At 40.1% G+C, this 27,663-nt stretch overlaps 1 protein-coding gene and 1 long non-coding RNA gene across 3 annotated transcripts in view; both read right to left on the bottom strand.

Annotated features, from left to right (window-relative positions):
- The window catches only part of CPLX1 (complexin 1), a 105,705-nt gene that overhangs the window by 50,760 nt on the left and 27,282 nt on the right, over positions 1-27,663 (bottom strand). The window lies entirely within an intron of this gene.
- On the bottom strand, positions 708-6,134 carry LOC147648343 (uncharacterized). The gene is made up of 3 exons (XR_015280070.1): positions 5,876-6,134; positions 5,624-5,755; positions 708-2,506 (listed from the first exon to the last, which is right to left on the bottom strand). It is a non-coding gene; the product is annotated as an uncharacterized LOC147648343 (long non-coding RNA).

Genomic DNA, 27,663 nt, shown 5'->3' with positions numbered 1-27,663 from the left:
TGAACCACTACACAAATCTCTTCCCTAAAAGGCAAAGTGATGTCTTTTATTACTTGGCAAGGGATTAAGAGACATTTTAAGATTAAAAAGATTTACATAAATCAAGATAATATAAGTTTCTGTTACTGCCTCTGTTCTAGAGCTGCTGCACGCACCTTTGGGAAGTACTCCCATTTCTCCTTCTCAGGAATTGTGTTGATCTTCATTATTGCATTGTAAAGTCTCTGGATGCAGGCAATTTTGAGCCAGATCTACACCTGGAAAGGTGCAGTCCCTTTTTCAGGGGAATATTCCATAAAACCCTACAACCATAAAGCAGGAACAGCTTCCTGTATCACATAAATGCAGAGGCTTCTGTTCTGGTTTTGATCAATAATCCCTGGCAAATGCTTGTCCTGTCCTCCTGACCACTGTGACCCAGCTAGGATTTAGCTGTAAATAATCTCTAAACAGGTTCCCTTCCTAGTCCATGGAGGTCTATTCCAGCTGGTCAGGGATCTTGGGATGAGATTCTTCAGGCCAAGTGGAAGCACCTACTTTAGGAGGAGAATCTTCCTCTGGATATCAGGCTTGCCTGATATCTACTGATGAAGAAATGAACATAGACATCTTGCTCACAGGAGCCCACCTGCACTGCAGCATTCTGGCATTAGTCACATGCATCTTGCAGTTCCAGCAGAAAAAAAAGCAGAACTTGAAAGCAGATCTGCTTGCCACAGTATTTATTTGCCTTTAATTTATGATTGTTCGAGTCCTGCTTTCCTGCCTCAGAAAAATTATTCACTTCAGCACAAAAAGAACAGCTGAATAAAAAAAAAATAAAATAAATAAATTGCTAACTGTGTAAATCTCTGCTGCTCTAACAGATTTCCTAAATTCATCCTGGTGACAGATTCCAGATCTTCTCTGTTGCCTTGGAAAATGATGGTCTTCTCCATGGTTTCTGACTGACAAGGTTGATGAGTCTCTTCAGAAAGCCCAGAAACATCAGTCTGTAAGATAATCCTGCTGACTGGAATCTTCCTGTTGCTCTAAAGAAAGGCTAACAGAGACTGGAGCAACACCATAGAACAGCAGATTCTTTGACACATTTAGTACATATACCTAGAATATTTCTCCATTGGCAGCCAGCACAAACCTATGTAAAGACAGCTGAGATGGAGGAAGCCAGAAGAACAAGACCTCCCTCCGGTGGGAAGCAAGTCACCTATCTCTGCTGCCATAGAGGGGCATTAAATGCTGCTCCTATAAAGACTTCCAAGTTCCAGATTACTCATGTTATAGCTGGGGCAGGGGTGGAGGAAGATGTGGACTAGATAACTTTTTAGAGGTCCCTTCCAACAAATTATTCTGTGATTTCTTACCAGATTCCTCAAAATAATATGTTAGCACCAAAGCCAGCTGAATTTGTTAAGTAGTACTAAGAGCAAGAGAACATTTTTTTTAAAAAAATAAAATTTAAAAAAAAAAAAAAAAAACCAAAAAACAACAAAACCAGAAATGCAAAAAAACCTAACTAACTGAATAATACAAAATAAACCAGAAGACCAGACACGTTAGCAAGATACTATGGCTGCCTCAGTTGCTTCCTCAGGGACTTAGGAAGGAGATTGCAAACTGCTGCCCTGGCCCCTTGCAGATTTTCTAAGAAGGCATGTCTCCTTGAAGGAGACTAATGCATTGGCAGGAAGAAATGACACTGCATAAGGGCACTGGGAAGAGCCGTAAGATAAAACATAACTGAAACCATTCTCATACAGGAAAGTTCTAAAGAGAATCAGTCAAATCTTTTAGAATCTTTATAAGCTTCTCCCATGCAGGTGAGCTCTTACGATGCCATTAGGAACTTCTACATAGCAGCAAGAGAAGTTTAAACAGCTCTAATAGAGCAAAGCTGGTAAAAATATAACAGGAAAGGTAGGAACTCCTTAGAAATAACTACTTCACCTTCACTTATTTTCTTAATATACTTCAAGCAATGTGGATCCTTGGTAACAGCAGCATAGCAATACCCTGGTGCTTCTTGGTAGCTACAGTGATTTCAGTGGGATGATACTGTACCAGAGAAAAGCATTCTTTGGAATGCACTTTTACTCTAGTTAGGCACTTGTAAGTCTCATCTTATTGAATATAATCAAGTTTTCTTTGAAGAAATGCTAACATAATTTCTGTCAGTGATCTGTCATGTTTTCTCAAGCCTGAGGGCCAGTAGGCAGGCTGTGAGTGGAGACAGGGTTGTCATAAGAAGGTGTGGAACTTCCATAGAGAAGCAATACCAGTGACTGCAGACACATCGTGCCCAGGAAGAAATCTTTAAATTTGGGCTGTTCTCAGTGGTTTCTTCATACACCCACAGACAGTAACATAACATACACACTCACATACACACAAGCATTGTATCTGCTAGCCAGAGTAGCTCTCTCTCCTCTCTCTGCAGCTAGGGTTATTTCAGTTCTATGTGGGAGTTCCATCTAGGATGCAGCACTGATGGAACAGACCAATCCATCTGGAAGAAAAAATTGAGACAAAATGTCTAAGTGTGCCTCCAGGACTTCAAGAACAGAAACTATCAAAAATCCATTACCTTTCCTTAATAAAAAAAAAAAAAAATCACTTCAGAGAGGTGATTTCTCAAGTCACTTCTGTTGTAACCACCACAGGTTTATTAACAGATCTAAGATCCCATGACATCATTGAGGATTCTTTGTCAATGCCATTTAGTGGACTATTTTCAGAAAGCTGCAAAAATGAATAAAAGTACCCAAAAACAGGAGAAGAAGCACTGCTAGAGTACTTGGTCCCTTGTAAGTTCAAAGCTTTCAAGAGATCTGAGATGCCAAAACTGACATGAGAAGAAAGTAACTGAAGTCACTTTCAGTCTAAGAGGTAGGGGTTTATTTGAAACAAAGTAGTAAGAAAAATCAATGGCAAGATGGTGATTAATGTATTAAATTGTGTCATATTCTAACAGACTAGAGATGCAAATGCAAAGTTGAAAATACGTTTTTAAAAATAGGGGATTAAAAAAACAAAACAAGAGAAATAACTTATAGGAAAGATCTGCTGAACTATTTTTCATGCTTCAAGTATGATAATTAGGTAAGAAGCGTGAGGTTTTCAAAGCTGTCATTTGGTTATTCTGCATTTATGTGATACAGGTGGTTGTCTCTCACCTGCAAACCTGAAAATCATTGTCCTGGCAAAATGCAGATTCAGTATGAAACCGGTGCTCTACATAAACTTCCACAAATAAGTTGCCTTCACAAGCATGTAGCTAAAGAGTGTCAGAATGTGAATCCCTATGCCTCTGGACTCAGGAAATACAGCTCCTGTATTTGCCCTGTGGCTATTGTGTCTCTTTTCATGTACACACTCTGGTTTAGCCTTTAGCATTGATTAACACAACTCTGAACCCCACATCATTATCTTCCCCTCTATGAAGGTGACTTCACACTTTTTTCACTGCCTGCAAATGCTTTTCAAGGACCTCATTATGCAGTTTTCAAGTCAGGCCTGTGAACACCTCAAAAAAAAAACCTGCCTCTTAGGCTGTGAGCAGTAAATCCGATCTGACATCCAGAAAAAAAATATCTTCTAGGACTAAGAACATCCATTTCCTTAAAATATCTGGAAAAAGAAAGAAACATCTATTCCCAAATAGGTGTGTTAGCTTTTTTATTGAATATGTTCCTGCCTTGCAGTTAAGCCTTCTCTTTCACTCCAACATTTGTGATTCTGGGTCCTGAAGATCCTATAGGTCCCATCCTCAAAACAAAGGCTGCTCTTTCTTTTTCCATGGACAGAAACAGATTTGTGAGACAGTTCCCCAGTCAGGCTTTATTTGTTGACAAGTCTAAGGCCACTCCAAACTATGTAACATTACTGAATGAACATTACTGAGGTCTGTGCCTCAGCTTTGCTCTTGGTGCCTCCTCCATATCCTGTCTTGTTCAGCCTCCATCACAGTGGGAACTGCACAACCCATTTTGAATATTCAGATATCATAACAAATGTTCTTAAAGGAAGGTAGGTAAGTTTTCTTGCAGAATTTTACAGTCATTTGCTTCATGAGAAAAAAGCCCCACAGTGCTGATGAACACTCAGGGAGCAAAGACCTCTTGTAAGTCACCTTGTAGCCTTGATTGAACAAGATGTGCTTGTTCTATTTTCAGTCTTCCATCAGTAGCTCTTTCTTTCACCCTTTTTAATATATAGGCCATGACTGCTATTCATCCATGTACTTTACAGCATAGTATGGAGTTACCTCAGTCTATAGAATTACTCAGAAAAGCTCAAGGGATCAGGAGATAATTGAGCAAGAAAAATAATTGATGTAATTTTTGTACTTTTTACTTTAGGAGAGTCAAAAGAAAATTGAAGGGCATGAAACACTTTTGAACCAGAAGAAAATGTTTTTTGAAAACTTTCTATGAAAGACTTTAAACTGTTGCCTAATTTGAGATTTTGCATCCTCATTTAGGGATAAAAGATGACAAAAACAAGATTTCAAGAGCTCACAACTCTATATTAACCTCAACTCAGAGAAATAATACATAAATGAAAAGGTAACAATACAGTACTAAAGCAAAAAAAAAAAATTTTATGTATGCCTATCTAGTGAAAAGGACAAGGGAAGAGTTGTGTAAGACTGTTGCTCTCACTCCTTGAATTCATCTAGATTTACATGGAGAAAGCTTACTGCATAAGCAACACAGCTTCATTCACCCTGCATTCTTTACTTGTATGAATATCACCCTCTCCTTTGCTCCAAAGGAAGTATTGTAAATGGTGGTCAGCTGCTCAGACAACTACAGATCAAGCAAGCACTTATTTTTCCTTTGGGAAATGTTGTCTATTGTTGTAAGTCTACTAAGCTGGTTCTCCAGAATACTCTGTCCCTCTTGTTTCCTGAATGGAAGGTACAGAAGGAACGTAAAAAGAAGTCCTCCACAAGGCTCTCTCTACAGGCCACAACCACATCTGTTGCCTTATCTTACCAACAGAAAATCATGGTTTGAAATACCCTCTGAGGGGACAGACACACCCAGAAACTTGATACTACACTCCCGTATAGGTAGGGCAGGAAGCACCATACATAGTTCTAAATACCCAAACATCAAATCCAGCACAATCTAGGAGAATTACATCCTGCTGTTCTTTAAGCATTTTAAGGTAGGGGCAGCGGAATCCTTCAGAGCCATGAAGAAAGGACAACCATATTAATTTGGTGTATAAAATGACTGCTTCCCATATCATGCTAAGAAGCTGCAGGTTTTTTCTGTGGCAAATAGATATTCTACTCAGGAACACTGGTCCTTTGTATTCACAGATTCACATCTGAATTACTACCAAACCAATTGTCTTACAAATTGTATTTGGTGGTTTGTCAAGTAGCTTAATCATGTCACGGAAGCATCATAGCAGGGTCTCTAACCTAGAGGAAAGATGACTACTAAATTATCTTTTTCCAGTTTTTTCACAGTATATCCTCTATGGACTATACTGAATGTAAATATGACTTCATTTTGTCATTACTGCCAAAATGGAACCAGAAATAGTAAAATTCAGACTTAAGAATGGGCTAACTGGAAGATAACATGAGATAACATTGGCAACAGCTTACCCTGAACAGAAAATTCTGCAGGTCCAAGTTTGGTCCTGTTTGATGTTTCTGTCAGCTATCCTGTTGACTCGGGAATAATCCATATGTACAAACATTGGTTACACTGACCTCTCCTTGCTGTGATTCTGAGCACTGCAGTATTAGCAGAGAGAAGAGAACACTGTCATCAAATGTCAGGACAGTATTCTTGGTGGCTCCAGAGTTTCTCCTGTGTCTGCCCTAGACAGACACTCACAATAGTAGCTGATGTACCTGAATTAACCCAGATGAGACATATTCAAGGTAGGTCCTCTAACACATTCCTTTCAAAGCCCTCCTTAGCAGTGCTGCTCAACCCAGTCATTCCCAGCCAGCTGGGAGCCCACTGGCCACCTAAGGCTTCCAAGAGAGAGCAGGGAAATATCAGAGCATTTCAACACATCTGTGATTATCTGCAGAGTCATCAGCATCCAGAACCAGAGTCTTCACTGTGATGTCCTTCCCTACCCCAGGCCAAGAGAAAAAAAGCCCTGGAATTTTAATACCTACTTACTATGACAGAATGTGGAATTACCATCTCATAAAGACCCCTCATCCCTGTATGTTCTACAGCTATTACACTGCTTTGCTGTTCTCCACATGTCCACAAACCCTGAGACCCAAGGGAGAACAAGGACCAAATATAAAGCTTTCATTACCAAAAAAAAAAAAAAAAAAAAAAAAAAGGTGAAACACAGGGATCCCAAGCCTTTATGCTTCAACTGGGAGAGACTGGTATGAACTCCACTGTCAGAAATGCAGTAAAACCATAGTGAACCCAGTGCTGATAAACACAATGCACCATTTGCGACGAAGAGACTCATTCAGCATTAATTTTTTTGTACCCTTAGTACTTGCTCTGGAATCAAAGGTCACCGGAGCAAGGCTGAAATGACAGTGTGATCAGAATCCTGTCAAGGCTATAGCTTGTTTGCTGTTTGAAACATAATCCAACATGTAGCCTGATGTACTAGCTGACATGCAATGCTGTAATCATACACACAGACATGCACAGGAAAGGAGGGAAAAGCACAATTAAAAGCTTTGTACAGAGAAACAAATACTGGTCACTCCAATAGCAAATTAAATATATTTAGGATCCTCACTTACAACCAAGAACTGCAGGCATAAGCAGGGATATCAGAAGGGCAACTTCAGCACTGAGATTTTTAATAAATGCTCTCCAGAAGAATCAGGAGGAGGAACTGTTATTTTCAGTCTGTCCACAATCACAACTGCAATTGGATTCAACCTCATTTTTGCAGACAAATGGGTTGCAATACTGAAAAGCCACCCATTTTTTCCTGTGAAAAGCCAAGAGCTTGTCATTCACCCTATGCTTGGGGGGAAAAGTGAATAAAAAACATATTTAAAGGTAATATAGTCTCAGCTATAGGAAATGAACATACTTTAAATAAAATTAAAAAGTGCATCCTAATCAAAGATCATCTTTGAAAAGATCTTACAGTAGAGGAATAAAGTTTATGAATTCACTAACAGCAACAGTCTGAAGGAGTAACCTAAGAGAAGAACAGTGGATTTTGTGGGGTGTGTATGCAGACGGCATCTGTCATGAACAGGTGCACATTCAAATAAATAGGTAATTTGCGCTGTGCAAAAGGTTTGTGCAGCTTGTCAAGGTAAGTGAGATGCCATGAAAGTAGGCCATCAGGAGTGATAGGAATGTGACAGTTTGGCTACAAGAAACTATTAATAGATGGAACTTTCCAGTCAGGGAAACATACCTTGCTGGAGCTCGTCAGAATTGGGAATGACTGGGAGAAGGAATGAGTTCTCACTGTCTCTTTAAACAAAGGACTTAGACAGAAGGCAAGTTTCAAACAGTTTCAAACAGTCTGAGGAAACTCTGAAGAAACAGAATAATGTGGTTGTTCTTAAAGCAAGTAACTGGCCTATGAAACTCCTTGCCACAGGATATTGCAAATCCAATAAACTGTCATGGCATGGAGAGGAGAACAGAGGACTTCCAGAAGAAAAAAGAGGTCTGCTAAATATAAAGAAGCTGCTTCCTGTGTAAGAAGTTCTGGAACCAGTATGGCTGGAAACGGGGAAAATATTTTGTGAAACATTATTCTAAGCTTCCTCTATTCTTACAGCCTTCACTATGAGCAGCCACAAGCAGCCATGAGCAGCAATAACATGTAGAGTTCAAATGATATGTGATCCTCCTGGACTGCTGGTCCAGCTATGCATGATGTCAAGCCTACATTAGAATTAATTGGGAATTGTATCCATAGGTTATTAGGTTTCGACACTGGGCTGGGAACGAGATAATGAATGGGAATTAAGGCCTTTGTGTTAGTGTTCTTAAGCAAAAAAAAATTATTTAAAAAAAGTTACAAATTCTATTACACTTTATGGAAGGTGAGGCACATCATATTTCCTAGTATCCCAGCAGTACATGATTTTTTTAGTTGCCATTTATTTTCCAAAGAGAAAGCAGTCTGTGGGTATTTGTGTGAGTATTTTATTTAATTTATTTATTTTATTTAATGTTGCTACATGACATGGATAATTTTTTTGGTGTTTGGAAGTTTCAAACTTCCATTCCAGTTTCAAACTGATGGCTGTTACCATCAGAACACTTTGACATACCTAGACTGTTCTATCAGAAAGACCCCCCCTTCCATTTCTTTCCCAGTTGGGGAATGAATCCTTCAGGCCACAGGAATGGACTCTGTCAAAGGAAAATCATGCTGACTTTCACAGATTAACTGAATGCTGCAACAAAAGTCTCTTGCTTAAGATTGAACTACTCCTTTCTGTCCTTCAAGTACACCCACTTCTAATAGGATTATTTTGTCCTTCTTGTTTAGGAAGAAACTGTATGCAACAGTAAGGATGTAAAATGCAAGATGTAATGACAGCCTGACATTACACAGCTAAAATCTCTTCTCATCTCCTCAGGACAATTAAGAATAACCTTCTAATGTTTGTTTTTTTTTTTCTTTACTTCTCATATATGAACTGCATTTGTGGATGACTACATAGATAAATTAGGTCTAGACCATGTAATAGTTAAATAACTGTTAGTGAAGGTGAAAAATAGAGCTGGAAGGAAGAGAATATTATCCTTTAGCATGTGGAGCATGTTACATATTAGCTAATGAGTTTAAGAAGATAAGCATGCTGTTCAAGCTCATCAGCTCTTTGGTTACAGACATTTAAATTAAGCTTCTGGACATTTTTCTGCTAGTAATTTAGGTGGCACAAGCAACCTAGTCACTCAGGAAATGTGTCTGGAAAATAGCATCCCCAAAACCAAATAAAGCCATTTCTGTCATAATTTTGTTTTGCATTGAGAGTTCACACACTCTGTTACACGTAGAACATGCTCCTATCAAACAAAAAGCTTTGAAATATCTAGATCAATGAGACACCCAAGAATACTTCAGGTTTTTGGAATTCAATATGTAGACTAACACTGTACTTCAGTGTAAAACTGAAGGTTACAACAGAAATTAAAATTAAATTAAGAACACCATCAGAATTTGTAGCAGGACAAGGAGATCATTCCAAGCCCATCATCAAACACTTTGTTTATCCCTAAAAATAGATTTTATAATTGAACAAAAAAAAGGGAAGTTACTTATTATTCATTACAACTTCATTCTTTTGCAAGAACATAGATGTATGTTCTTTAATCCTGCCAAGTTCAGAAGTTTGAAAACAGCTCTATTAAAAAAAAAAAAAAAAAAAAAAGCCCATGATGTACATGATGTAAGCATTTTACTTCATCAGTATTTTTCCATCAGCAGTTGTCGAACTGTGAGGGTTCATCTGTGATGTACAGTGTGTCGTCTATATGGAATACAGCAAGCAAGAATACCTCATCTCCCCATCTGCTCAGTGACAGAATTACAGGGCACCCCACTGGTCATGTTTTGTCAAACACTGACACAAGTACTTCCAATTTAAATTGCAAATTTTGAGGAGCTATTTATCTAATACCAGCTCTCCTCAAAGAAGCATTTACAGTTAGTGGACTGTTCCCTGAAGAGGGAAGAGGGGAAATATATATAATGTATAGATATTCAGAATTTTTCTATTCTGTGCTTTATTTTGGCACTTCCTTACATTCCAGGTTCTAACTTCATGCATATGTGTGTGATGTTTGCCTGTGCTAGCCATTTGGTTGACTTACTTGGGATAATGGTGTTTAGCTTTGGAACTGGATGGTTTCAGGTATTATGGCACTTGTAGACTGGAGTTGGATTTCAGTTGTTCAGGGGTAAATAATTAAAGAATCTCAAAGGTTCAGCAGAGTATTGATGTCATTTTAAAAGGTTATGTGTGTAACTCTAGACATTGTATTGTGTGTCTTTGTACTTTCTAGCTGGTTTTGAGTGACATTTTCATTGGTGACAGACTTTACCACATCAGGCCCAGTGATGAATAGGTAGGATGTGTCTTTCACTATGAATGTGAAATCAGCTAAGGTAGGAGAATACACAGTTTGACCAGCACAAGGACTCATGATGAGGGAGATTTGGGGAATGACACTAAAACACAAAACTTCTTTTAAAAATAAGTTTGAATAGCTTGCTAAGGACTTTACTCTTTCTTGGATATGGGCTCCTCCAGAATTATTCAGCTTAATTATGGGTGCTCTAATTATGGTAGCTTGATTTATAATTTTGCAGATTTTTTGAGCATGAATTTTATATAAACTTCCTCTTGCAACTGTGCCTCCTTCCTACTGTTGTGCTAAATGCTGCTCCACAGTGTAGCTGAGATACACAGATGTAGAAAAACTTGCCATGAAAGTGTCTGGTGCCCAAAATCTTCTTGATTTTTTGTTTTTTTTTTTTCTTGAAGCAGGCAAAGAGTCTGCTGCCAGGCTAATAACCTCTGCTGTTATTCATCAAAATACACGCACTGGTGTATACTGATATTTTGCCTTCAAGCACTAAAATGGAAGAATTCCCAGTTCATTCCTCTTACTCCATCCTTCTATTAGAATCCTAAACATCCCTGTACAAATCTTTCCAGAGTTCTCCTGAAGACTGGGATCCACTATAGGCCACCTGTTCCAGGGGAGCAATGCCTTCTTGCTTCAGACACAGGAAGCATCATGCTTGCAAGCTCTCATCCTGATGGGAGACTTCAACCACCTGGATCTCTGCTGGGAAAGTGGCTCAGCTGGCTGCAAGAAACCCAGGAGACTCCTGGCATAAGTAGAAAACAACTTCCTGGTCCAGGTACCATACAAGGCAGCCAGAGGTGAGGCGTTCCTGCTGCTCACCAGTGCAGAGGGGCTCAGTAAAGAGATGCTGGTTGGAAACAGCCAGGGCTGTAGAGAGCAGACACCCTGGTTGAGCTCAGGATCTCAAGGAACACGAGGTGGCAAAGAGAAACTCCAGACCCTAAAACTTGGAAGAGTGAACCTCCAGCTGTTTAAAGGGTTCGTGGACCAGATCACCTGGGAAACTCCTTAAGGACAGAGGAGCTGATTAGAGCTGGCAATTCTTTAAAGAAACTTCCCTTACAGCACATTCCCATTTTTAAGCAGGGGAGACAGGAAAATCCAGGGAGCTGGTGGATGAGCATCACCTTTGTGCCAGGGAAGATCACAGGGTAGATCCTCCTTGCACATATACTAAGACATATAAAAGACTAGAAAGTAACCTGAGACAGCCAACATACCTTTACTGTAGGCAAATTGTGCCTAACCAATCCAGATACCTTATGGTGTGATGGCAATGGCCTACAAGACAAGACCAATGAATTTCACCTACCTAGACTTCTGTAAGGACATTGGTACAGTCCCGTATCACATCCTTATCCCCAGATGGGAGAGACATGGTTTTGACAGGTGGACTATTCAGTGGATAAGGAATTGGCTGGATGGATGCAACCAGAGAGTTGTGTTTCCATGTCCAGGTGGAAGCTGGTGACAAGTGATGTCTGTCAGGGCTCTCTGCTGGGACCGGTGCTCTTTAATATCCCCATCAATGGCACAGACAGTGGGACTGAGTGCATCCCCAGCAGGTTTGGAGATGACACAAAGCTGAACAGTCCAGCTGACACAACAGAAGGATGGGATGCCAACCAAATGGATCCAGTCAAACTTGAGAGTTGAGTCTATGGACTTCATGAAGTTCAACAAGTCCAAGTCCTGGTGCTGCACCTGGGTCAGCAATCCCAGATGTACAGACTGGGAGATGAACTCACTCGTTGAGCACAGCTCTGCAGAGAAGGACTTGGGGGTTCTCGTACATGAGAAGCTGGGCACAAGACACCAGTCTGTCCATCTAGCTCAAAAACCCAATTGAATCCTGGGAGATGCATCAAAAGTAGTTTGGCCAGCTGGTCAAGGGAAGTGATGTTCCCCCTCTACTTTGCCCTCATGAAGACCCACCTGGAGTACCGTGTCTAGTCTGAGTTCTTCAACACAAGACATGGACCTGTTGGACTGGGTCCAGAGAAAGGTCACAGAGATGATCAGAGAGATGGATCTCCAAGAGCGCTGAGGTTGTTCAGCCTGGAGAAGAGGCTGAGGTCAAAGAGACCTCATTACAATCTTTCAATACCTTTAGGGGGCTTGTAAAAAAGTAGGAAAAGGGACATTTTATATGGACAGATAAGGGGCAATTAAACTGAAAATTTCAAACTGACATAGGACAGCTTTAGATTAGATGTTAGGAAGAAATTGTTTACTATGAGAGACGTGAGGTCCTGGCACAGGTTCCAGTGAGAAGATGTGAATACCTCACCTCTGGCCATGTTCCAGTTCAGGTTGAATGGGGTCCTAAACAACCTGACTTAGTGAATGGTGTCCCTGCACATGGCAGGGGTTTGGAACTAGAGGACCAAACTTAAACATTCTATGAATCTATGGATGGGAACCTGTGACAACAGAAATTGCTATATTGAGGATGCCAACATCCTTGGAAGCACATCTTGCACATAAAAACATTTTTCAAAAGCCTCAAAAGTCCCATAGCAATTAAGCACTTTTCAAAAGGCAATCCTCTTTGTTGTGTACAGACCACATACATATTGCTAGGATTCATTATGCTCAGGCATTAACTCCTGTCCCTTCTTTTTCCCACCAGAAATTATCTTCCTAAAGTCTTCAGTTCCAACCATGTGGCTGTGATCCAGGGTGACTATGAAACCTAACTGGCAAATTTTATTGGTCTGTGACGCCTCCAGTGTCAATGAAGCACTTTTCTTTTTTGAAAAAAAAACTTTTCTGACCCTTCAATATATTCAGCTGCACAAGGAATCTTGCTATGAAATACACAATAATATAAAGGTGCTTCTAATCTATTGTTAATTTATTCCAGGACAGGAAAAGATCAGGTTAAAAGAGTTTAAGTCACTTTGATACAACACCTGACTGTGTCTTTGAATGCAGTCATAATATCAGCACAATTATGTAAATATATAATTAGGTAAATATACTGGCATATTTTCATATTCATCTAGCAATTTTTATTTGAGACCACACTGCCTAGTACGAAAGCACTAGGGCTACACAAAATACAGTTGTCTAACAATAGACTCAGAGTTACCCATCATATAGTCCAGGCTGCAGTAATAAGAGACTCTAGCTTAGTATTAAGTGACTATTCTCAAAAGCAGTTACTGCTGCTAGATACAGCAACTTCCTGCTGACCCAGGTACCAGAAACACCACCAACAGCCACAAAAGGATGTCAAATTATTCCGTAAGACACATCCATAGTGGAGCATCCAGTCTCAATGTGAGTAGCACCACAGGCCATTCCTGGAAGTGTACCTTTTCCAGCTCCACCTAAACCATCAAGGACTATCAAGCAAAGATTTTTCACAGCTAGCTTTGTTCTTATCCCTGCCAGGCTAACCAAGGAGAAAACATGTAACATGCTCCAAAATAGAATTATCACAAACAAAACATTTAGAGCTCTCCATACAATGATAGGGTTTGTAGAGACAATCTCTCACAGAGGGCCTTTGTTTATGGAAACTGGGAAAACAGACATCAGAAGGACCAAGATTCTTGTGATGTACTGGGACAGTCTTTAGAAGAAGCAGTGCAGCTTGCTCACATATTCAGGCCAGAGTGAGTATTCAGGCTAGAGAAAGTCTGACTCATGCTGAAGCAAAAGTTGTAACAAAAACAGTGAAGAGACACTTACCAACTTCAGCACATTGTGGAACATATTGCATCTGTGAGCACTAATAAAACCAGAGATTTCCTAATAACAGGAAGCCTAGTGCTTACAATGTCTTATTAGCTGAATAGGATTCTGAGAGGAAACAAAAGTGCTAATAACTTCTGACACTATTTTTCGGTTAGACAAAAATTGCCAGTACTGAACTTCTCTAATCCTTTGGAGACCTCAGTGACTCCTGCCTCGGGAAAAATTATCCCTTCACAGGTCCCCCTGACCATTAATTACTCATCAGAGGACAAGGTAACCTTCAAACTAGCACATAACATACAGAAATAGTTTATTTCAACTAGTTTCTAGGTTACCACAGCATACATGCTCTGTACTCTTCTGCTTTTTGCTTTTCATAGAATATAGAACACCAAGTTGAAAGTATCCCCAAATATCTTTTGGTCCAAAACTTTCTTGACAAAAACACAGGCTAGGCAACATGGGCAGCCCATTCAGATGACTCTTAGAAGTCACCAGTGCTGAAGTATCCATCACTGTCCTGCGGAAATTACTGCAATTGCTGATTTTTCTCATTGTGAAAACTTTTCCTCCTATGGCCAATTGGAATCTCACCAGGAGTACTTTGTACCCTTCTTCATCTTTTCCATGTGATTCATTGTAGAAAGGGAGTCTTCATCTTCCTTGTAGTCACACTTTAAATACTGGAGTATGTCTACCCTAAGCCTTCTTTCCTCAAGGATGAACAAACCCAGCCCTCTCAGCTGCTCCCCATGTAACACGTTCCTCTTTCCTTTGAACCTCATTTGTTGTGCTTCTCCAGACCCTCTCCAGTCCACTCATAATTTTCTTCTTAGAATCACGGGATCATGTAGGCTGGAAAAGACCTTTAAGATCATCAATTCCAATGACTACCTAACACTGTGAAGTCCATAACCAACCATGTCCCTAAGTGCCATGTCTACACATATTTCAAATGCCTCCAGAGATGCTGACTCTACCACTTCATTCTTACACTCTGTTCCAATGTTTGAGAACCCTTCTGCTGGAAAAAATTCATGATATCCAAGCTAAACCTCCACTGGTACAACTTCAGGCTATTTCCTCTCTTCCCTGTCTGGAAGAAGAGACCAACACCCACCTATTGTATGTGGGTGGTGGCTAAAGCCTCCTCTTGGGCAATTGTAGACAGGTAAGGTCATCTCTGAGCTTCCTTTTCTCCAGGCTAAACACTCCCAGTTCCCTCAGCCACTCCTCATCACACTTGTGCTCCAGACCCTTCACCAGCTCCCTTGCCATTCTCTGGATATGCTCCAGCTCCTCAACATCCTCCCTAAACTGAGGGGCCCAGAACTGGGTACAGCACTCGAGGTGTGGCCCAGTACAGGGGGACAATCCCTGCCCTGGTCCTGCTGGCCACAGTATTGCTGATACAGGCCAGGTGCCACTGGCCTTCTTGGCCATCTGGGCATTTGATGGCTCATGCTTAGCCAGCTGTCAATCAGCACCCCCAAGTCCTTTTCAAGTGGATCCCTTTTCATTCCCCAGCCTGTGCCACTGCCTGGGGTTGTTGTCACCCAAGAGCAGGATCCTCTCACAAATGGCCTCAGCACTGCCCAAACCCTCTGCAGAGTTCTCCTACTCTCAAGCAGATCAGCACTATTCTTATTTTCCATTACATTTGCTGCTGGCAAAATACACAAAGCCTTGAACATCTTCTGGGCTTAACATACTGACTCCATTTGTCATTAATGACACATCTCAAAATGTAGTTGTTCTCAACAAATTCAGGAAAAATCACACCCTTCCTTCTCATCCAAATTGTGAAATGAAGGGATTTTCCCTGCTTTTCCCAAGTTGTGGGGGTTTTTTTCTTTTTTTTTCCTTTTACTAACCATCAGTCCTAAAACATTACATTTAGCTGACAAGCTCTATCAGGCTTTCTGCTGATCTACATGCAATGTCAGCTTGCTTTTTCTCCCTCTGTCATTTTTCTTGTCTGTAATATAAAACATGAACAAGGTCTAAGAGAGACTTGACAAGATCTTTATTTACAGCGTAGGTAATGTAAGATTGGTATGCAGCCATCAGAGAAATGTACTCTGAATATTAATCTGATATTGCTAAAAAACAATATATTGGTACAGCAGCTTACATATTAACTTCAAAAATCCATGCAATGAACTTGTCAACATTTATAACTCTAAATTAACTGTCATAATAACTATAAATACAATCAATCCTGTTTCTGGGTTTCAGGCAGCATTCAAGACATCAGTCAACAAACTGCAGTAGCCTGGTACAGCCTGATCTACCACTAGCTGGGCTGTAGCTCAGAATAAGTAAAGCACACCTTTTTTGACAGAGCTTCCATCAATATTTCTAGCCTTTCTTGAGCACTTCTTCAGGTACCTTGAAAAATGTCTGGTCTGAGTCTAATGTAGATTGTCATGTAGGATAAAGAACAAGCAAGGAAAGAAGACCTCTTCTTATACACTTGCATGGACTTTCCCATCTTACTGCTAGCCCAAAGCATAGACAGCTGGTAATATTTACTGTCATACTGATCAAGAACATATTTCCATTCTAATGCTGTACAGAGGTGAATAAGAAGGTAAGAGGATGGGGAACTCTTATCTGCTGTCCTATTCTGACCATGCTGGAAGTACAGTTTCATTTTAAATGAGGCTTATGCTTTCACAGCTTAAATTTGAATACAGAATTCAGTTGTTTACACCACAAAGCACAGGCAGGCCCTAGAACACAGTTCTACCCTTGGGAAGAATGCTAGGCCTGTTTAAGCTGTCATTATAGAGTACATAGGCAATCCTATCCCATCACTAGAAAGTGATCATTCTGCTGTTTGTCCCAAATATCCAAGGAGCCACTGGGAGGCAGAACCCAGGTTCCCCTTATTTCACAGCCTGGGCAACTAGTTCCCTTCATTAACAGTAAGGTGAATACATCAATACAGAACATGGAATCTAAACCTTCTGTTATGGACCTCACTATGCACCTCTCCCAAATCATCTGTCTGCACTTGCAGCATCCTAGAACAGCTGCAAAGCCTTTCTTGGCTAATTCACTTACTGAAAACATTAGCTGAAAAGCGATTGGGCATCACACACCTGGAAAGAACATTGCAGATAATATGGGAAGTCTTGGCAAATCTGTGTACAAGCAGCCCTAATTCTCACTGAAAGCCATTAAGCCATTACTTAGTACCTGGGATCAGTGTGCCATCCAAATAATGCAGATTTTTGTGGCACTTCACAGGGTCATGAGACCAGCTGAACAAACAGCAGCATGGTGATTTACCTCTGCTTTTGTCAATTCAGCACAGTCTCACCAGCCCTTCCCTTGCCAGTCAATTAACAGTACACAAACTCATGCCTTCTGTTTAAAAGGACATTCTGAGACAGACCAAGGATTCAGCTTTAGTCCTTCAGAATATATTCTAAAGTATTCAAGAACACTTTATATCCTTATATAGTCAGTAATAGCATGCAGTGCCTACCTTCCTGTGTTCCAGAACCTGAGGTAATCAGGTTGCAACAACACTGCAACTCTGTCTTGCATGTCATCCCATTTCCAAATGGACTTGGCTTAGCATGACATGACGCAGTTTTAAGAAAATGCATGTTAACTGGCATTGATTAAATCACACACGTTGAAGTATGCACTTACCTTCCTTGTGTCAGACATTTTCTTGGTCTTTCCAACATACAGATGAAGTTGGGTCATCCTTTTTCCTTTTCAACATTCAACTGTGGAAGTAATACCAGTTTTCTTCTGGACTTCCCACAGCATTCAAATAACATACCATGAAAACACAAGCTTACTTTTTCAGATTTCCTTAGGAAGCAATTTTGAGATCTTGCAAAAGCTCTCCTTAAAGCTCCATCTTAGAATGGAAATATTTCACCAGTCTTATGCATTGTGACTGTACCATTTGTTCTAGTAAAAGTACCTACCAAATGTATTCTTTCCTGTGCAGAACACTCCAAGCTCAAATGTCATTGAAGCAACTAGGTGTAACTATTTGCCTACCTGGTAATTCTTCATGTCTCCCTTTGTGTCTGAGTTGAGTTTTCCTTTCTATGCTAGCTTTCTCCATTTTGCTTATATATCCACATAATTCACTCTAATTTATTGTTGGAAAAATATTACTCGATTGGAAGTTTTTTCTCAATACTTAAAGAACACACATATAATTTTAAAAAACAAGGGTGAATGGTGATCAGGCAAGAAAGGTGAATCTCACACTAAGAGAAGTATTTTATCTTTCCTGAGAAAAAATATTTGCTGAACTGCTTTTAATTATTGCTTTTACAGTTCTTACCAGTATGTAGATAGTTTGGCACTCTGAAATGCATACATATTATCTCACTTCCATTTCTAAGAAGAAATGTTTTTATTAAAAGAAAACAAAACATACACACAAAAATGCCCTCCCATGCACACCATCTGATCATTTCTGATCTGTCTTTCAGCTCTTATCCCCATAGTGCACAGGATGGGCTGGGAAACTCAGGTCTGGATCACTAGCTAAAAGAATAAAGTCTGAAGCACTTCAGGCATTAGTGTACCATCTTTTGGCTGTGGGTACAGACCATCAAGCTGAACATTTGGGAGCTCTAGAAGAGATGATGCTGCATGCACAGCCAGAGTCACACAGGCTGCAATGAGGTCTTGATGAGCTCGCAAAACTGATTTTAATTGCACTATTTCTCATTTATGTCCCAGCTCACTTTTTTTACTTCACAGCTCAAGGGCAGAGCCTGAGATTTCACACTCAGTACAGAAGACATTAGCAGAAAATCACATCATGTCCAGAACTTTTTAATGACATTGGGGCTTTTGGAAAAAACTCAGTGATTGATACCTCCAGTTTCTAAGTTCAAGCATCCAGCTCTGATAGATCAGACCATCAAGATTTTTCAATTTGATACTGATAAACCTCTGCAGTCCCTTGGCTTTCTGCTGTCTTTTGAGAAATTAATGTTTCTGAAAACATAAATCCACATCTATATTCTTTTTCTCTGCCTACCTTACCTGCTAAGATCAGCTTTCCACCAAGGACAGAGGTACAGTTTGTACAGTGAACTCTTTTTTCTGTGTTAAATATTTCTGTTCAGTGGCGATGTGAGACAAGATGCCTTTGGGTGTTGCCCTACTGCACTCTGGTAGATTCACAATCTCTGCAGTCCCAGCAATTCATTCTTTTTTGTTGTTTTTTTTTTAGTTTTTTGGGTTTTTTTTCTTTTAAATTGAGGAAGATATTCCTGGGGAAAACCAGGGCTTTGCAAGTGTGGCATCTAGAGCAAAACACACAGTAATAGGTCCAGAATACCCCCCTACAATTCTGGCAATGGCTAAATCACTGAACACTTCAAGATGGAAGGGATCTCTGGGGACCTTTAACAAAAGCTTTCTCTAAGCAAGGCCAGCTACAAAGTTAAGTCAGGCTGTCTAGAGTCTTGCCCACTCATGTTTTGGAAATCTCCAAGCATAGGAATACCACAACCTCTCCTTTTAGATTTATTTTCTAAGTGAAAGCACAAGAAACATAAAAGCTTACAGAGGGTGCTTGCTCACCGAAAATAACTGGAGGACAAAGCCTCTTCCTCATCCAGATGTCTGGTATTCTCCAGCATCCCCAACCCTTACATCCCTGACCAAAACATAGAGTCATAGCAAGATGCTCAATAATGCCTTGAGATGTTTATATCTGCCCACTTTCTATCATGTACATTTGTATTTGCACATCCTTGACTCCCTTTGGAAAAGCACAGTGAAATTCTGCTTTGAAATTACAACAGACTGGTTTACTCTTCATCTTGGTTTATTTCCAAAGGTCTTCACCCTTCTGTTGCAGGACATCTTGTGTTGCTACTATCATGCCCCACCCTTTGTTTCCCCCCTCTAATTTAGTGACATTACTTGTTTCTATCCTAGACAAACAGCTGTCTGTCATACTCAAGAAAGTGCTATCATCCAGTGCACTCCCCAGCTCTGCCACTGTAATTTTTATCACCTTATGCTTTGTAGATAAATTAAGGACTTCAAAGAGAAGATCTAGGAGAGAGTCTTTCTTTTCAGCTTTCTCTCCTATTTCTGCCAGACCTGGTTTGATGATGGCATAGACATTCTGCTGTCCCTGAAACATAATAAATAGCAGCACACAATGAACTGCATCATGTGGCTCATAGATTCAGTTAATTACTTAACTACTTAATGCCTCAAAGGCAGCGATTATTTGGGAACTGACAAAATGGCTCAGCCCTGCGAGAGAACTTCTCACATGTTCTCCAGGCTCCTGGTTTCTTTGCAGCCTTTTTCTTTCATCTTTGCATTAGGTGCTTTTAGTCAAATAACACAGTCAAATAAAATCTACCTGACTTCAATTTTATTTTTAAATATTAGCAGAAGGGTCAGATTTTCTTACCATTTTAAGATTCACTGTACCCTAGAAAGATAAAGAAAATTTATTTATTTTACTTCATTCTGTTTAAATAGAAAGGAGAAATTCTTAGCAAATAGCACCATGGCTTGGGATTGCTTTTTGGGTTTTTTCTATTATAGCACAGACCTATTAGGCATGAGCTCAAAACCAAATATCATACCAAACACTGAGGAACTAACCCTAAAAAATCCAGACAGCTCTTATACATGTCTCTATCTGAAATTTGTTGAAGGCTTACTTCATGAAAATAAATTCTGTGTCTCTGTGGGTTTCCAAAAGTTCTCATCATTTCATGGTCCACAAAATAATGCTTTTGTGCATTACCAAAGTCTCATTCCCTGGAACTTTACTGAGTAGAAATACTACATTTTCTTCTGTGGTTTCCAAGAGGAATGTCTGAACAAAAAGTCGATCCCACTTTGCTCCATAGTGATCATGAAGAAGGAAACTCTTACAACTCACTTCAGGTCTTCCATCATATTGATGCTATTTCTTCCCACTGCTTAGGTGGGAGTCTAAGAAAGGACTAAACTTTAGAAGTTCTAGAGAGGCAGTAGCAGGCAGATACCTTCCTACCTTCCACCCGTCACGTATGTCTTCTTTCTGCTGCAAAGCAGGCCCAGCTACCAGAGCTAAGCAAACAATTTCCAACACAGATACAGTCAAACTCAATATAAGGATATGGGCTTTGTATGAGGGGCCATCCAGAAACCTTGCAATGGGTGTGGGTAAGTTGATTATGGCCAACCACTCCTCCCATCCTTATGGCATTCAGTCCTCTGCAAAGACTGCTTTGCAGCCAGGTGTAACCCATGCACAGGTTGACCTCAGGTTTCACAGTACAGAAGGCCTGCTGATAAGGGATGTGGCCAAAGCAAAACTGGCTTCTTGAATTTGGTCACCAGCAATCAGAGCTCACAAAGTGGAGAGAGAGCTCTGTCAAAGCAGAAGAGTTTTCTACCTCAAGTCATTCATGCCCACGTATTTTCCTTCTACTACTCTCATTCCTCCTTTATTGCACCTTCCAAGGACATGACAGAAGGCCGTGCAGACTTTGCTACATAAGTAATGACAGAACAGCCTTCAGCCCCCCTGAATGAAGAAGGGGGTGTCATGCTGCTTTTGGTGTTGAATAGTGCTGAAGCCAGTGTGACTCATCAGTCCCAAAGTTAAACATCCTGATAGTGAGGTGAAGATGTGTCAGAGTGGGTAAAGGACCTGATAAAGGAACAAACAAGGGATACTACTGATGACTTACCTGAAGATGCTGAGCTGACACAGATGGCCTGGAGACATCTGACAGACAGTCAATCATCCCAGTCCCATTTTCTAATGGCAGAGTATTTTAATATACCTCTTCTAGGAGTGTGTATGGAAAATGTTGCTAACTTTAATATATTTGCTTCAATATAATTGCTTTAATATAATTGCTTCAGTATGTTTCAAAAATAGTACACTATACTATATTAGTAGTTATAGCTACCTGAGCTGTATAGTAAGTAATTCTGATTAAGATGTCTTAGTTTAATGAGTATCAAATCACTTCTATTTATATAAATATATCTGGTTTACCATGATTAAATGTGCAATACATAAATTCAATTTTTATAAGTTGTATAGATTCAATTACACCTATAAAATCCTTTAGACATAAACCACTGACAAAGTCTGGGGCTAAGAGAGTACCCAGCCACACATAGACTCCTCCCTGAGAAGGAGTTTGAAAAGCAAGGCAGTCCTTTCTTCACCTTGTGACTTGTCACCTTGTGTGGGGTGTTAGCTTCTCTAACCAACTTTGTCTTAAACTCCCATTCTGCCCACAACAACCAGGGAGAAAACACAAAGGTTAAAACAAAGGTGAGAATGTCTGAGGTCCAAGTTTCAGCATCCAGTCTTCCAGCTGGGCCTGTTTCTCATACACTTATACACCAAGTAAGCTGAGTGGATCACTCAAGCCTGTACAAGGCTTAGGGAGTCAGCAAAATGGCTTTACCTATTCGTGCACCACTTAGTCTTCTAAACACTTGGGATTTACATCCTAGATTTGAAATCCTAAAGAGATGTAGGCCAGAATGGAGAAGTACCTGTTTATCAACAGTAAGTAGATGGGAGGTTTGATCCAGAGAAAAGAAATCTTTCCAGAAAATGCCTGCCTTTGGGATGTGCTCATTGAAAAGATGGTTAAGAGCTGATTATGTACTAGAGTTTTGCAGCAAGATTATAGGTGTTCCCTCAGTTGACAAACAAGCAGATCCATAAAGGTTCTGTTCTCACTCATTACACCTCCTTTCAAAATCAGAAAGGAGATTCCCTGTATTTTTCAAAAGGGTAGAAAATGGTGGGAGGTGTTACTCATTTCAGCCCCCAGCATTGGCAGAGGCCATCTGGACTCTAGACTGCAGCTAGACTGGACAAGGAGTTGAGCAGCAGAGCCCATACCACTGTAAGCATAAATGAATGCAGGTATGCTTCCACCCCTCTAAAAACCATTCAAAACAGGATAAAGTGACACAGGTATGACATATACTCTGTTTGATTTCATGCTCTTACAGCTTATTGCAGAAACCAAGAGATGAACCAGTGCTGTCAGGTTGCAATCCGCACTTTCTGCAAGTTTTCCCAGCACAGGAGATTAACAGGGACTTGTAAAGTAACTTGCGGCTCTATATATATAAAGAAACACACACACACGAGTGGGAGGCAGGCTAATAGTTTTGTAGGAACCCATTTGTTCATTAGCACAGACAAGAATAAACTTTAACACCGTTTTAAAGTGCAGGTGGCTGCCGGTCCTCTCCCCAGCTTATTATCAGGGCAAAATATGTGACGCTTTATCTGCCTCCATGTAACAGAGGTCACACAACCCTCTCAAACAAGGCATTTCTCTTCCCCAGCATCTCCTACACTCGAGCACAACAGTGTGCTCAAGTGGCCATCTTTCTAATGGCTTGTTAATGTTGATCTTCACCAGCAAACAAGTACTTACTAGTCAGATCTTCTCTTTCCCACCAACTGACAAGGTCAGCCCAGATCTTTGAAGGATTTGGGAGTAAAACATATTTTGTAGCAATGGAAAAATTTACCCTCCAAAGCTCTACTCTGTGCCTCTGAAAGTGACCAGGAAGAGAGGAGCACAGCATTAGGCACAATGACAAATCCAGTCCTGTGTTGGGAGCTTATTTTGCCAGTCAAAACTGTCTCTTAACCAACCACAGAGAAGATGAACTCTGCAAGTTTTACGACTGGTAAAAATTATTCATTATTTCCCTGATCACGTAGGCTGGGAACCTGAGTTTTGGATGAAACCTAGTTTCTCTTTCAAGTTTGGAAAAAAGAAATTATAGTCTGGCATACTCCTTATATTTCTCTGTGGCACAACGGCAGTGATTCAGTGAACCTAATGACCAAGCTTGAAGAGTTGAGCAAGATCAGTTAATTCCCTGGTTAGGCTGTGAGCCCTTGAAGTGCTTTTCTCATTATCCTCCTACTTTGATTTCAGTCTCTCCCACTATGGAAAAACCTGACTTAATTCAAACTAGCAGATTTTCTCTTTTTCCACTTTAAATGAGAAAGTGGTAAGACTAGTAAAGAAAACTTTGCAATCTAATAATAAGATTTCTGTATATCAAGATGTTCAAAGAACACCCCTGCAACAAGGGTCCTAGTTCCCAAAATACAGCAAATCCCTGCAAAAATAATAATATTTCAATCAGTGTTCATAGTAAGATATTCATAAACCAGATGGTTTATTCATCTACAGGCTTATTTTCTACATCTTTTTAAGTGATTACTTACTACAAAAGCATTACTGTCCAGGGGAATCCTGAGAAGCAAATCCCAGTTTATATTCAGTTAAAAGTATCTGGAATAGTTTGGAGCACTGTCTTTCTCTGAAAGACCTCTCTTGGCAGGGCTGGATAGGACGTTTTTATCTCCTCAGAAAAAAATACCAACTATATTAACTTCCGCATCTTTCAGTTTGGTGTTTTGATTTGTTTGGCTAGGTTTGGATATTCTCCGACTCTTAGCTTGCCTCTTTGGAAGATTATTAATATGACACCACCCTGTGGTATAAACAATGCCACACCATTCTTCTTTCTGCTCTCCCACTGACAGAGGGGTAGAGATGATTTCAGCCCTGTTTTCCAGTCATGCACAGGTAAAATGGAGCAGGCCACGAGCACTAGCTTTCTAACAGTATCCCGGCTACTTTTCATATCCTGCTTGTTCCCACTCCTCATTTGCTTTGTTCTTTCCTATACTGCCCATCTGTATGGTCAGCGTTGGTGGCTAAAGAAATGCAGACTGATCTTCTGATCAATGCCTCTTAGGATAGTAAAGGTCATCACCTCTGTGCCTGTGGATGCTCATTTCAGTTCATCAATCTTTCCTTATTCTTTCCTTATTGTTTCTTTATTCTTTCCTATTCTGCTTTTTACATAACAAGTATCTTATAAACTTACCATGACACCATGACACATAAAATTCTGACAATTTTATGATCCACAGAGGCCTTGTTCTGAACAGTTTTACTTCCACCAGCAAGCACTTACTAAGAACACCAAGGAATTATGCTAGCTATTACCTTCTGGTCTAGGAGTAGGAGTATTCCAGCCATGGAGCCAGGAAATATTTCCACTCTCCTCATAATCAGCTAGCCATGCACCTGGTGCTGACTTCACTCACAGAAATAGCTGTGGTAGGAGCCAAGCTGGGTCCTTGATTTCACATCATGATGACTTACCCAACTTCACTGATTAACTCTGGACCTGTATACTGGACACTCAAAAGTCTTGGGGATGACATGTCAAATTAAAATGGTTTCAGAGCACTGAAACCATTCCAGAAGAATAGCTATCTACCAGAGAAAAAAACAAAACACCACCTCCACCCTCCCCCAAAGCCCTAAAACACTTCTTAAACATGTTTTGTAAAAACATGCAATACCAGATGCATCATATGGCAGAACTCAGGCTAGCTCTACAATCAGAGCAAGAGAATTCCCACTAACAGGGCCCTTAATGAGATATTTGGAAGTCATTCCTCATTTTAGCAGTGATCTCATCATTGATTCATGCTTCTGTTTGCCCCATAATCCATCTTATCATAAACGAAGGGGCCAGGAGGAGGAAATTTAGCATAACTTGAACAGACCAGGTGAAAATGCATCATCCAAACTGCACAGTGAGAAAAAATACATGTATCTGAAGGGAAAAAAAATCAATGACAAACAAACAACAGGGGAAAAAAAAAGGAATTTGGCAGTTCCCAAAGAACAAGTTAATTATTACTAATGAAGTAATTAACACTTTTTTTAAAACCTCTGAAAAAATGAAATTGGCTATGCAAGTTCTAATTAATGCTGTAATAATTTATCACAACGTAAAATGAGAAATCTTTGCTCCTCATTAAAGCAATAACTCAGTAGAATTTTATCAGGAAAAAACAACCACGGGAAATAGGGCTGGAAAAATCCCAAAGAAACCAAACACTCAATTCTCCTACCATGACTAGAAAGCTGCTTCTGCATCATTTTATCAGATGGATTTTTATTTTCTTTTTAAATGTTGTTTCTTCAGAGGAAGAAATTCTACCCCAGCCCACCCCAAAGAAGGAACACAGATTTTTCTCTACCAGGTATCTGAATTCTGTCCACTTTTCCCCTCCCCACATCAGTATAAACTTTGCCATCATGTGCATGGAGAACTTCCTTATTCCTTCAGCAGTAAATATGGAGATGTTTCAAGCCTGACTGTGTGCCATCATGGGTATTTTAACCTGACCCTGCTTAAGCAGTGAAGTTGAAGATCTCAAGAGGTCTCTTTCAGTTCCTGACATCCTGTGCTTCAATAAAAGAATAGGAAAGACCCAAAGCAGCAGGCACTATCTGTCAGGTGAGGGTTTAGTCCAAGACAGACCAGTCTGCTTTTCTGGGATGGAAAGAAGCTACTTGAAGACCTCATTAGTTCACATTCTCTGGCAGTCATGACAAATTTTGTCAAACAGATCTGTCTCTATGTATTATAGACAGCTCATTCAGGAATCTGCCTCAATGCAAGATACTGTGATGATATGGAGCAAAAACTGAGCTCTAAAATGCAACCATCATCTCCATGTCCACTTGGTGCAGCAAGGGACTCTGCCGTCACTGCTGTGACACCTCACCTCACAAAACGAGCACAGCACATGGCCCGATGACAACCGTGCTCACAGTTGAAAAGGCAAGACCAACTGAAGGACAAAGAAAGATTCATAAAGCTTTTTCCTGAGTGCTAAGGAAATTCTGGGCTGTTGGTTGAATCACAAATAACAGTTTGCTGTTTGCTGTGTGACCGCAATAACAACAAAAGCTTCCAAGGCATCCATTCTTTAAGTTGTTTTCCCAGCTTCAGGCACACTTTAGGACTTAGATCAGTTACCATGAAAAAGTAAAAAGCACAACAACAGCAATACTCCCTGTAGTGTACTTTTCTCTCACCACAATGAATTATGAGCAAGATGGTTGTCTTAATATCAAAAAGGGATTTTAATTTTCTGCATGTGCAAAATATTATTTGGGATGACACATAAAAAGCTGTGGATCAGAATAACTGGTATACAAGGAAGCCATTAAAAGGTGGATACTTATGTTTCCTCAAATTTCCTATCCTCTTCATGATCCCATTCACTCCCCCTGAGCATCAAATCTAAATGCTGGTTTTTTTCTCTTGCACTCCAGTTATTGAACTGACTCTTTATCCAATCAAGGCATCCTATCAAATGTGGTTAGCACATGCTAAGAAAAAGAAACTCATCATTCTCCTCTGAAACTATTCAGACAAGGGCAATAGGTAAAAGAACGCTGCCAGTAATTTCATCTGTTAGAACTCATATCCACAGGCAAAATATTAAGGAAAAATCTGGGACTTCTCTGCTTCAAAACAATCAGAAGCCACGTGTGTATTTGTTCCTCACAGAAATTAATTTTTCACTGTGACACAGGACATTGTGGCCTGCACAACAATGTGCCATTAATGGGATTTTCTTTTGAGGAGAATACGAAATTGAAAGGCACAGCCAACACAGTTTACATGAGACCCTCCAACAGATTGATGACAATTGTGGATGACAAACTGTGGCTGTTTTATAGGCAAAAACTATCAATGCTTACACCACAGAAGCAAGCTAGCATCTTCAATTAAGTTTTTGTGCAACTTCTCCAAGGAACATGAGGAAATGGCAAATTCAACTCCATGGAAACAGCTGGCAAGTCTAACTCCTTGAAATCAATTTACACTGAAATATTTGTGTTTTCACTATCAGAATGATTACCATCCTGGTAAACCCTGTCTAATATACCTTGGCTACAGATGCAAGGCAAATTGTTTCAAGGCAAAATTACTTTTTCTAAAGGAAGGCAAGAGAAACAAGCCAGTTCTATAACCT

The sequence above is a fragment of the Cyanistes caeruleus genome, chromosome Z (assembly GCF_971803275.1).
Source record: "Cyanistes caeruleus chromosome Z, bCyaCae1.hap1.1, whole genome shotgun sequence".
NCBI lineage: Eukaryota > Metazoa > Chordata > Aves > Passeriformes > Paridae > Cyanistes > Cyanistes caeruleus.
The sequence above is the reverse complement of the archived record's forward strand: the minus strand, read 5'-3'. Positions and strand labels throughout refer to the sequence as shown.